Genomic DNA, 10,710 nt, shown 5'->3' with positions numbered 1-10,710 from the left:
TAATGAAATACCATGGCTTAAATAACATAATTTTATTTTCTCCCAGTGCTAGAGGCTGAAAATCCAAGATCAAGGTGTCAGTGGGTTTGGTTTCTCCTTAATTCTCTTTTTTTTTTTGCTTGCAGGTGACTGCCTTTTCACTGTGTCTTCACATGACTTTTCATCTGTGTAAGAAAATCCCTGTATGTGTTTGTGTGTTCAGATTTTCTTTTCTTATAAGGACAGCTGTCCTTAGATTGGATTAGGGTCCACTCTAATCGGCCTCATTTTAACTTAATTACCCTTTATAGGTCCTATTTCCAAATATAGTCACATTCTGAGGTACTGGGGATTAGAGATTTAATATGAATTTTTGGGAACACAATTCATCCCGTAACTGTGAGAAAAACATTTTAGGAGAAATAAAGTAGTCATTTGCTATTATTATCAACCATTACTAATTTTCCATCTAATAACAAGACCTTTCTCTCCTCGGAGGACCGCATTTCAAGCTTTATTTAGAGATTACCTCTATCTTCGCAAGAGTGGGCACATATCAAATATCTGGCCTATCAGAGTACCAAATCTCTCTGGCTACAATGATTTGTTCTAGGTTAACACATTATTCAAGCTAAAATAGTGTGTGTCTTCATTGTGCCTTGTTAACTAGAACCATCAGGAAAGACAGTTCATTTAGAGAAATAAGTTTAGATTGTACATTGGCAATCAATATGTACACACAAAGCATTATAGATGTAACACGAAAAAATTTTACTTTTTGCTCAAGCTATAGGTTCAAAAAAGTGAGATATTCTCTAGAGAATATTTTTTATGTGATCACTCAGCAATCTACATAGGTTTCCTTCATCACCATGAAGCTACCATGCTTCCCACAACAAGGAAAATGAAAGTTAGAGGGATGTGTACTGAATTCTCCCTGCTTTAAACTGTAATTATTTCTCCTCACAGTTCATTGGATAGAAATAGTCATATGGCCCTACTGGAACTAGAGGGTTGAGGATGTTGGGGGAGCACATGACTTTTTGGTGAGAAATAAACATTTTTTTTCCACAAAGTTTATGAATAACATAAGGTAAAACTGCTATATTTCATGGTTGAATGAATAAAGCAATTTTCATTAGGACACAATGAGGTCAACATGCAAAGAAGCAAAAATATGTAGAAAGGAAAGACTGAGGCTAAAGACACTGGACCTTAGTTACTTTCTTTTAGTCTCTTAATTAGTGTTACCTTCTGAATAGAGCAGTTTTGCGAGCCAATACAAAATAATAATTATTATTATCAATATTATTTTATTGTTAGTTTAGTTTACCTCCAAAAGCAACTGGTAGAGGTCTACCTTATACAGTATATTGATATATTATTATTGTTATATTTTTAATACATTATAATTATGTTTTATGTTTTTCTGTTAAGTTTAGTTTGTGACATTTGCTTTGAATGTTTTATTCGTATATTGCAATGTTTTAAATTCAATATTTATCTTGTTTCAGGGCTTATCACCCTTTTTTTTTTTTGAACATTCTCAATTTGTTATCTATCTTTTGATTTGGTGAAACTTTCCTCATTTTCCATTTTGTGCTTCTGGTTTGGAAACAATGCTTTTATTTTTATTAATGTAGTGAACACTATAAAGTCATTTTTAAAATTAAATAACTCTACAAAGAAGAAAACCAATTTCTTGATTTTTATATCTGGAAATGAAATGGCTCTAGAGTGTTTTAATCATTTTTCAGTTTCTACATTAATTTTGTAAGGTATTTTACTCATTTAAAGTTTTGTCATTATTTTAATTTACCTCATGTTTAGCATTTATTCAGAATGACCATATTTGCAAATAACTCTACCCAGTTGTTTTTGTTTTTACTTTTTCACATCACTCCTTTTCTTGATTCATGTTCCTAAATTCAACTGTAGTGTTGTAAACTACTTCAGTATGAAAAATCTTATTTCACCTATACTCATTTAAGAAGTTTAAGGTTAAGATTTTAGGTTGGACCAGGCGCAGTGGCTCACGCCTATAATCCCAGTACTTTGGGAGGCAGAGGCAGGCAGTTCACGAGGTCAAGAGATCGAGACCATCCTGGCCATCATGGTGAAACTCTGTCTTTACTAAAAATAGAAAAATTAGCTGGGCATGGTGGTGCGCACCTGTAGTCCCAGCTACTTGGGAGGCTGAGACAAGAGAATCGTTTGAACCGGGGAAGTGGAGGTTGCTGTGAGCTGAGATCACGCCACTGCATTCCAGCCTGATGACAGAGCAAGACTGTCTCAAAAAATAAAATAAAATAAATAAATAAAGATTTTAGGCTAATGGGTATTTTTACATCATTACTTTGTGATATTTATAGTTTTCTGCTTTTTTCTAACCTTTCTCAGGTGCTAATGGGAGATTGTTATATACTATATAGCTACTCAAAGTGGTAGAATTGGAAGCCACATGAATAATGTCACAATACCATCCTGTACAGGTTAAGCACATGAGACATTCAGAGAATCCTAAGGATTTTTGGCCAAAAAGATCTAGATAGAAATTGAAGTCTGTGCAGAAAAGTTAATAAAGCAAGCCTAAGACTGCTATGTTTAGAAATGCCAGCTTGCAAGGTTAACCCTTGGGTGGCATCTGGGAACTTGGCTGGTAAACAGTTTCATACATTGATATAAAACGTACCCTAACTAATAAGAGTGGCTTACTGTGCCTAAACTATTTGTACAATGTGGTTTATGGTAAAAATGTGCTTTATTTCTGGGAGTCTAGAACTTTGGTACATGCTAGGCAGATAATACCTACATGAGCAGACCCCAATAAAAGCCTTGGTCACCGAGTCTCTAATGGGCTTCCTTGGGCAGAAAATTCCCACAGCTGTTGCTACATTTTTATTGCTGGTTGAAGTGTGTGCTGTCTGTGACTGCTCATGGGAGGAAGAAAACATGAGACCTTAAATGGACTCTTCCACATGTCTTTTTCTCTTATGATTCAGCTGTGTATCTTTACCATAGCACATTGCTGTAATAAATGTAAGAGTGTAACTATATGTAAAGGTATCACATTGTAACTCAGTATAATAACAATAATTATTTCTTATGTAAGTATTGTGCTAAACAAGCAAACAAAAAATTTCTAATTTTAATGAGGATAGTATCTTTTATCTAATAAGTTTATCATGAAGTCTACATAACATATGAACATGTTCAGTCATTTAAATAGCTATAAGTGAATTTTCTCTTCCTTTTATTTCTCACAAGCAAGTCTATGAGACTAAATAAAAAAGTAAATAAAAATGAATTGTAGGAAAAAGTTCACCTGAAATACATGGAATTTCAATCAAGTGTTACAGGTATGAAAGTGACTTTGGTGAAAAAGAAAAAAAAGTGTGTTATACACTGAGTAAGGAGGAATTCTATTTAAACAAAATATTCTTCAAAATATAAGGTTATAGTGATACAATGGAAATAGAAAAAGAGATCATATTTATTGAATCTAGGGATACAAAGGAGATAGAAATGTAATAAAGTGGCGCTCATTCTAATCCCCAATGGTCTCTTTCTACAGGGGAAAGGCACATGAAATCACCAAAAACCAAATCAGCCTCTGTCTCTAATTTCAAGGGAATTTATTGGTATTAATGGGCACAGCATACCCTCAGTAAAACAAAAATAAATTGTACACTGTGAGAATTAGGATCGCCTTAAAGATAAGTCAATATACTTTCTCATTTATCATGTAAATGATGCTATATTTCTTCAAAGATGTACAACCTATATAAACAAACTACTGATGCTATATTTGTCTTCCTTATTTATACCTACACTGAACTAGCAAGCATTTTTTTAAGGCATTTGTGGGGCTGAGTATTAACATTTGCTTAAACCAGTAAATGGATTAATTATGTAGTTTTTGTTGCCTAATGGTTGGCCGCTGTCAATATATTCTTCTGTCTCTATTGCTTGAGTATTGAAGATAGACTTATTTTGGATTCCTGACTTAATGTGGGGAGGTCTCACATTAGTTTCTCCAATTTTGCTAAGTTGAAATCCTACTCCGTAGTGGGATTGCTATCCAGGGAACTGTTAGGACTAAGGATTCAGAACACTTCCAGAGCAGCTCTGGCTTTGGTGTGCCCTTTTCCATTTGAGTTCAAGTTGCCAGGTTTTTAGTACCATTTTTGTTTTGCTTTAGGTTTGTTGAAAATTTTTGTTGTGGTGGTTGCTGTTGTTCATTGAAGACTTGCTTTATTTTTGTGAGAGCTCAACAATAGTTTTAGAAATGCATTCCTTCTAACTAAAATAGTATTTGCATGTTTTACGGTAGGGGATTGTATCAGAGTATCTACCCTTTGTAAATTGGATTTGAATAGTCAGTAGAACTTTAAAGAACTTGATTATGTTGTAGTCAAACTTATTTTTAAAAAAATTTACAATAAAATCTCCATTAAATACTGATGAAGCCCACCTTACTTTTAAATTTATTTTCAGATTTTCAGAATAATATATGAACGGTTTTAGAATCAAACATTTCTATTAAACTGATAAAAATAAAAAGTAAAGCATTAAAAACAGTGTCTCATCACCACTTATTTCTCAACTCATGCTTCTCAGAGGTAACCAAACTATTTAAACTTTTAGCTTTTCCATTCATTATTAACCTCCACACCTTAAAATACTATTTGTATCATTATTTATTTCGTGATTTATTAATTGCATAAATTAAACTTGACCTCTCACTATGGATGGTAAGGAATAGACTTTCACAATAAGCTCTATTTTCAACAATCAGGTTAAAGTTTTACTTTTGATTAAAACTATGTTCTGTATTTTCATTATTCTGATTTTATAACTATTTTTTTGAGTACCTTAGATTTTATAAGTGTGTTTGCTGCCCTGGCACTTTAAATAAATAATTGTTTTTATCATTGGTGTTCTGAATTGTTATACTGAAGCACAAGAGGTGATCAGGTTTGTGGATGGATTTTTAAAACAGATAATTCTGCTAAAGTTAAAGGAGAAAAAAAAGAAGGATGTGGCTTGACATGTAAATTCCATAGGGAAGGAAGATGATGAAGCAGCTCTTGATGCGGGAGAAAGCAAGAAAAGAAAGAAGGTGTCATTTTGATAAAGGTTCACCATTTGGATAGGCGAGAATTAGATCTCATGAGCCAAGGCTAATCGATTAGAATGAGCACTAGAATGGGTGAAAATAAAAAAATGATAGAATGCTTAATTTCAACATTTTATATTCTTTATAAAGAACCTGTTAGAATAACTGTTGTATGCCTATCTAATATGGTGATATAATACACACAAATATGTGTGTGTGTTGTGTGTATAAACATATACTATCAACAATATAATCTTACTGTTTTTAAAACCGATGAAAGGCCAATACAATTTTAATAACAAGTTCAAAAATAGATGAAGAAAATCAGGAAACTCTTCATTAATGGAAATACCTTTGGAGTGATTGAAAGAAATATTTTTTTTGTTTCATTTTTTTTGTTTGTTTTCTCCAGTTTCATTGGGTGTTTTGTGTGTGTTTGTTTTTATTTTTGTTTTGTGGCATATAACTCGAAATGCTGCCCAAACAGGTTCAATTATGTTGAACAGAGGATATTTTCACCTGCCAATAATGGAATTGCCTGCACATCAAGATGGGAAATGGGGAAACCCAAATTGCTTTGTATGATAAAGTGAGAAGAATCTAAACCGTTAAATAAGGACAGGGATCTGGGGGAGAGAGGAGGTGGGAGTCAGGGAGGTGAGGAATGGAAGGAGGACAGATAATAGCCCTCAGAGATACAGCAGTGCTAAACAAGTCAAGAGAAAACAAACACAAAGATATTTGTAAAATATTTGTGCGGAGATACACTATTCACTAATCACTCTCATTGTCACTCCTAAGGTATCTTTAGAAAAGCAACAATTTTTCTTTAATAAACATTGGATCTTCTAGACAAACTGTAGGGAAGCAGGGGTCTGTATCTGAGTGGTTCTGAAACACTTCAATATTTTTACATTTCAACCACAAACATATTGGTCTGCCCTTATATTTTTGTCATAAATATACATGTAGCATAAAATTTCCCATTATCACAATTTTTCAGTGGCATTAATTATATTCAGAATGTTGTGCAACCATCACCACTATCTGTTTCCAAAGATTTTTATCACCCCAAACAGAAACTCTGCACACATTAAGCAATAATTCCTCAATCCCTTCCTCCACCATCTCCTGGTAACTTCTGATCTATTGCCAAAACAGTGTGATTTTGCTCCCCAGAAAATATTTGACAATGTCTTGAGACTCTGTTCATTGTCACAGTGAGGGAATAGGGAGATGCTACTGTTATCTTATTCCTGCAGGTACCAGTATGCTCCATCTAATAGGATGCTGCTTCCTGAGGTCAAACCTTGAACTCTAACATTCAATCAGAGCCTTCCAAAGCTCCATCGTCATTCTCCCTATCAGCCCCAACAGAAAGAACATGACCCAGAGTCACCTCATAAAAGGGGATCAGTGGAAAAACTGTGTATACACTCTCTTATCCTACAGGCATACTGAATTTCCTAAATATTATCATCCCTAACTAGTAGATCACTGTGGGTGAGATTTAATCTGGAGCCTTCTGCCACACCCACATGGATGGTCTGTGAGATGAGTAAGATTCTGTGCCCTGTTGAAAAAAGGACTGATGACCAAGAATCAGTTGATAATCCCTTCCAGCAAACCATTAAAATATTTTTGCATTATTCAAAGATTAAAACAGTAGAAATTATGTTATCCTTTTAAAAATAAGTAGGCATTTATTTATAGTTATTGTTATATATCCATTTATCCATTTAACTGTAATCTATTTCAATTCCACTGAGGTTCGCCAAAAATCACCTTTCCTGGCTGGCCTCCTCTTTGTCATCCATCTCACTGAGTGCTTTGGCTTGTCCATTTCAGCCTCATCAAAGAAGGGAGACATCTTCAACTTCAGCTTGCCTATCAAGGAGTTGATAGAAATGGCTTTAGGTGTTCCTACTATAGTCAAAGTATCCTTGGAAAATTTTAAGGACAAACACTCAACTTCTCCTTAATAATTAGTAACCTGGAAAATCGCAATAAGGTCTTGTGTGTGGTCTAGGGACTTCAGTGAGCAAAGAATGCAATGCCACACACCACTCACATGCTGATTGAGCTAGATGCAGGACCCTCATGCTTTAAAAAACAGCCTCTTGATGGCATAATTCTTCATTTGGACACAGAGCCCCAGCCCAAGCCCCAGCTGCAGGCCTACCCATTACATTACTTCTAGCCCTAGAATGCTTGGCTACTAGTCTCCGCGTCTCATCCCCAGAGTAAGTTTACCTGGGCTGTGGAAGCTTCCCTGGTGTTGGGTGCTGATAGGAAAGCCAGAAAGAATAGGCTGTGCCAGTAGGAGCATCGTAAGCTTCAGGCTACAACGAAATCTAGAAAAGGCTTGTAGGTGGTTTTTTTTGTTTTTTTTTTTTGTTTTTTGTTTTTTGTTTTTTTTTTTGAGACAGAGTCTTGCTCTGTTGCCCAGGCTGGAGTGCAGTGGCCGGATCTCGGCTCACTGCAAGCTCCGCCTCTTGGGTTCAGGCCACTCTCCTACCTCAGCCTCCCGAGTAGCTGGGGCTACAGGCGCCCACCACCATGCCCGGCTAATTTTTTGTATTTTTTTTTTTAAGTAAAGACGGGGTTTCACCGTGTTAGCCAGGATGGTCTCGATCTCCTGACCTCGTGATCCACCCGCCTCGGCCTCCCAAAGTGCTGGGATTACAGGCATGATCCACCGTGCCTGGCCGGCTTGTAGTTTTAATAGCTGAGAAAGAGGTTGCTAGGTATCTCAAGGCAGGAAAGCATATCCGTGGACAGAAAGGACTGTAGAATAGCCACATCAGAGGGAAGGGTCACTGTGCCTAGTTCAGTGAATGGCCTGAGACAATTGGAAGCAAGACCTCGTTAGTCCTGCCACAGTACACACAGGTTCCTTTTCGAAAGGAAAAAGGGAAGCAAAGAAAAGGAGGTGTTTTCAGTGGCTTTGTCCTCAGAACAAAGGCAAGAGGCAGGAAGGTCTGTTGTAAACAGACGAATCAGTACCAGCCCCTGTGCTAAGTCCAGGCCCAGAGGAAATTGGGGCTGATATTGTAGACTCAGGATCCCGCAGCTCAGGGGCACATGCAAGGCTCTGACCTGATTTTAGAAGAATCATAGAGGCTTAGGCAGAGATACCTACCATGCCTGAACAGACGCAAGGAAAAACTCCATCTCCAGGCAGAGATTTTAAATGAGAATTCCTGATTTGACATGGCTCCCTCCTATCCAGATGAAAGAAAAGTTCAGAAAAGTACAGCATCACATTACCATCAATGATCAGAATGCAGGTTCTGAGGGCTAGAGTAATCTCAACAGGGACAAGGGCTTCTGAAACCATAAGATATGTTCCGTATGTAAATCACCAGATGCAATGATCAGCCCATCTGTCAGATTTACTCCTCTCCCACAATCTCCTGGTTTGCTTCTGCAGGAGCCAAGATCTCCAACCTTGGACTGGAGAAGCTGGGTTACTCAGGCTACTTTTCCCACTTGGCCAGGTTTTGTTTTGGGAGGTATTTTGCAAGTAAGTCTGAAATTCAGTAAGGAAAATCTCTAGCATCAAGATTTTTTTTTTTTTTTTTTTCTAGAAAATGTAGAGATGACTCTGGAAGTTAACAGTGGTTGACTATTGTTTTTCATAGTTTTAAAGTCATTGAGATTTGTGCTAATTTGTTATACAGCAAACAACTATTACACCAAACACCCAAACAATTAAAACAAATCAAAACAAAACAACAGCTCATCCTTCTTCATTCCACAACTCCTCTACATTTTGTATTTGTTAGTATAATGGGAGATGCTTACTCAATTTATAATTCTTAAATAGTACTTTTTGAGTGGGCTATGAGTCAGCCTTCATTCATTCTGTTAAATTGTGTCCAGCATGAACCACATTTGACAGCTGATTTGATTTGGCTGTGTCATCCAAATCTCATCTTGAATTGTAGTTCCCATAATCCCCACATAACCTAGGAGGGACCTGATGGGAGGTAATTGAATCATGGGGTGGTTACCCTCATGCTGTTCTCGTGATAGTGATAGTAAGTGTGTTCTTACAAGATCCGATGATTTTTTTTTTTTTTTTTTTTGAGACGGAGTCTCGCTCTGTCGCCCAGGCTGGAGTGCAGTGGCGGGATCTAAGCTCACTGCAAGCTCCGCCTCCCGGGTTCATGCCATTCTCCTGCCTCAGCCTCAGGAGTAGCTGAGACTACAGGCACCCGCCACCTCGCCTGGCTAGCTTTTTGTATTTTTTAGTAGAGACGGGGTTTCACCGTGTTAGCCAGGATGGTCTCGATCTCCTGACCTCGTGATCCGCCCGTCTTGGCCTCCCAAAGTGCTGGGATTACAGGCTTAAGCCACCGCACCCGGCTGATCCAATGGTTTTATAAGGGGCTTTTCCCTCTTTGCTTGGCACTTCTCCTTGCTGCCACCATGTAAAGAACGTGTTTGTTTCCCCTTCTACCATGATTGTAAGTTTTCTGAGACCTCCCCAGCCATGTTGAATTGTGAGTCAATTAAACTTCTTTCCTTTATAAATTACCCAGTCTCACGTATGTCTTTATTTGCAGCATGAGAACAGACTAATACAGCACCAATGCCTCAAAGTATTGACAGATTATTAATAGTTTTATATAGTAACTGTGAAATTCTTAGTTTTTCTCATTTTGCTCAAATTTGTTTGAATAGATTATTGAAGGTTTTAGGCTTTTAAGATGAACAGATGGTTGGACAATGTGCTAGAAGGTATTTGTCCCTGAGTAAAGGAAGAGTCATTCTTAAAGAACTTCAATTAATCCTGATATAACATTCATTTGTGTGTGTGTGTGTGTGTGTTTAGTGATAACACTTGAGGCCTACTGTCAGCAAATTTCACATGCCCAATACATTATTATTAACTGCAGTCACCATGCTGTTCATTAAGTCTCTAGTACTTATTCGTCTTATAATTAAAGGATTGCAGTATTTTACCAATATATTCCCTTTTCCTGAAGCCCAGACCCTGGTAACTATCACTCTACTCTCTGTTGCTATGAGCTTAGCATTTTGGTTTTTAGATTCTACATAAAAGTGAGATCTTGCAGTATTTGTCTTCCTGTTTCTGGCGTATTTTCACTTAGCATAATGTCTTCAAGGTTCATGCTAAGTTTGCAAATAGTGAAACTTCTTTTTAAGGCTGAATAATTATGTACTTTCATTGTATGTGTATACACACACATGTACACACACATTTATAGTGCTTACTTCGGCAGCACATGTACTAAAATTGGAAAAATACAGAGAAGATTAGCATGGCTCCTGAGCAAGAATGACACTAATTAGTGAAGCATTCCATATTTCTTTTTAAAAAATCTATTTAAAAAATTTTAAAGTATATGCAAAGCACATTTTCTTTATCCACCCATCTGTCGGCAGATAAACACTTAGATTGTTCTCCTATCTTGGCCATGTGAATAATGTTGCAATAAACATGGGAGTGCAGATATTTCCTCTAGATCCTGACTTTAATTTTTTTGGAATATACCCAGAAGTGAGATTACTGGATCATATGGCACTTCTATTTTAATTTTTTGAAAACTTCCGTACTGTTATTTTTTTTTATTTTAATTTCA

The 10,710-nt window shown here is 36.6% G+C and overlaps 1 non-coding gene across 1 annotated transcript; it reads left to right on the top strand.

The window, feature by feature from the left end:
• The first annotated feature begins 10,334 nt into the window (after positions 1 to 10,334).
• LOC114672962 (U6 spliceosomal RNA) lies at positions 10,335 to 10,439 on the top strand. The gene has a single exon (XR_003723476.1). It is a non-coding gene; the product is annotated as a U6 spliceosomal RNA (small nuclear RNA).
• Positions 10,440 to 10,710: the final 271 nt, after the last annotated feature.

The sequence above is a fragment of the Macaca mulatta genome, chromosome 15 (genome assembly GCF_049350105.2).
Source record: "Macaca mulatta isolate MMU2019108-1 chromosome 15, T2T-MMU8v2.0, whole genome shotgun sequence".
Classification (NCBI taxonomy): domain Eukaryota; kingdom Metazoa; phylum Chordata; class Mammalia; order Primates; family Cercopithecidae; genus Macaca; species Macaca mulatta.
This window is presented reverse-complemented; position numbering and strand designations above follow the sequence as displayed.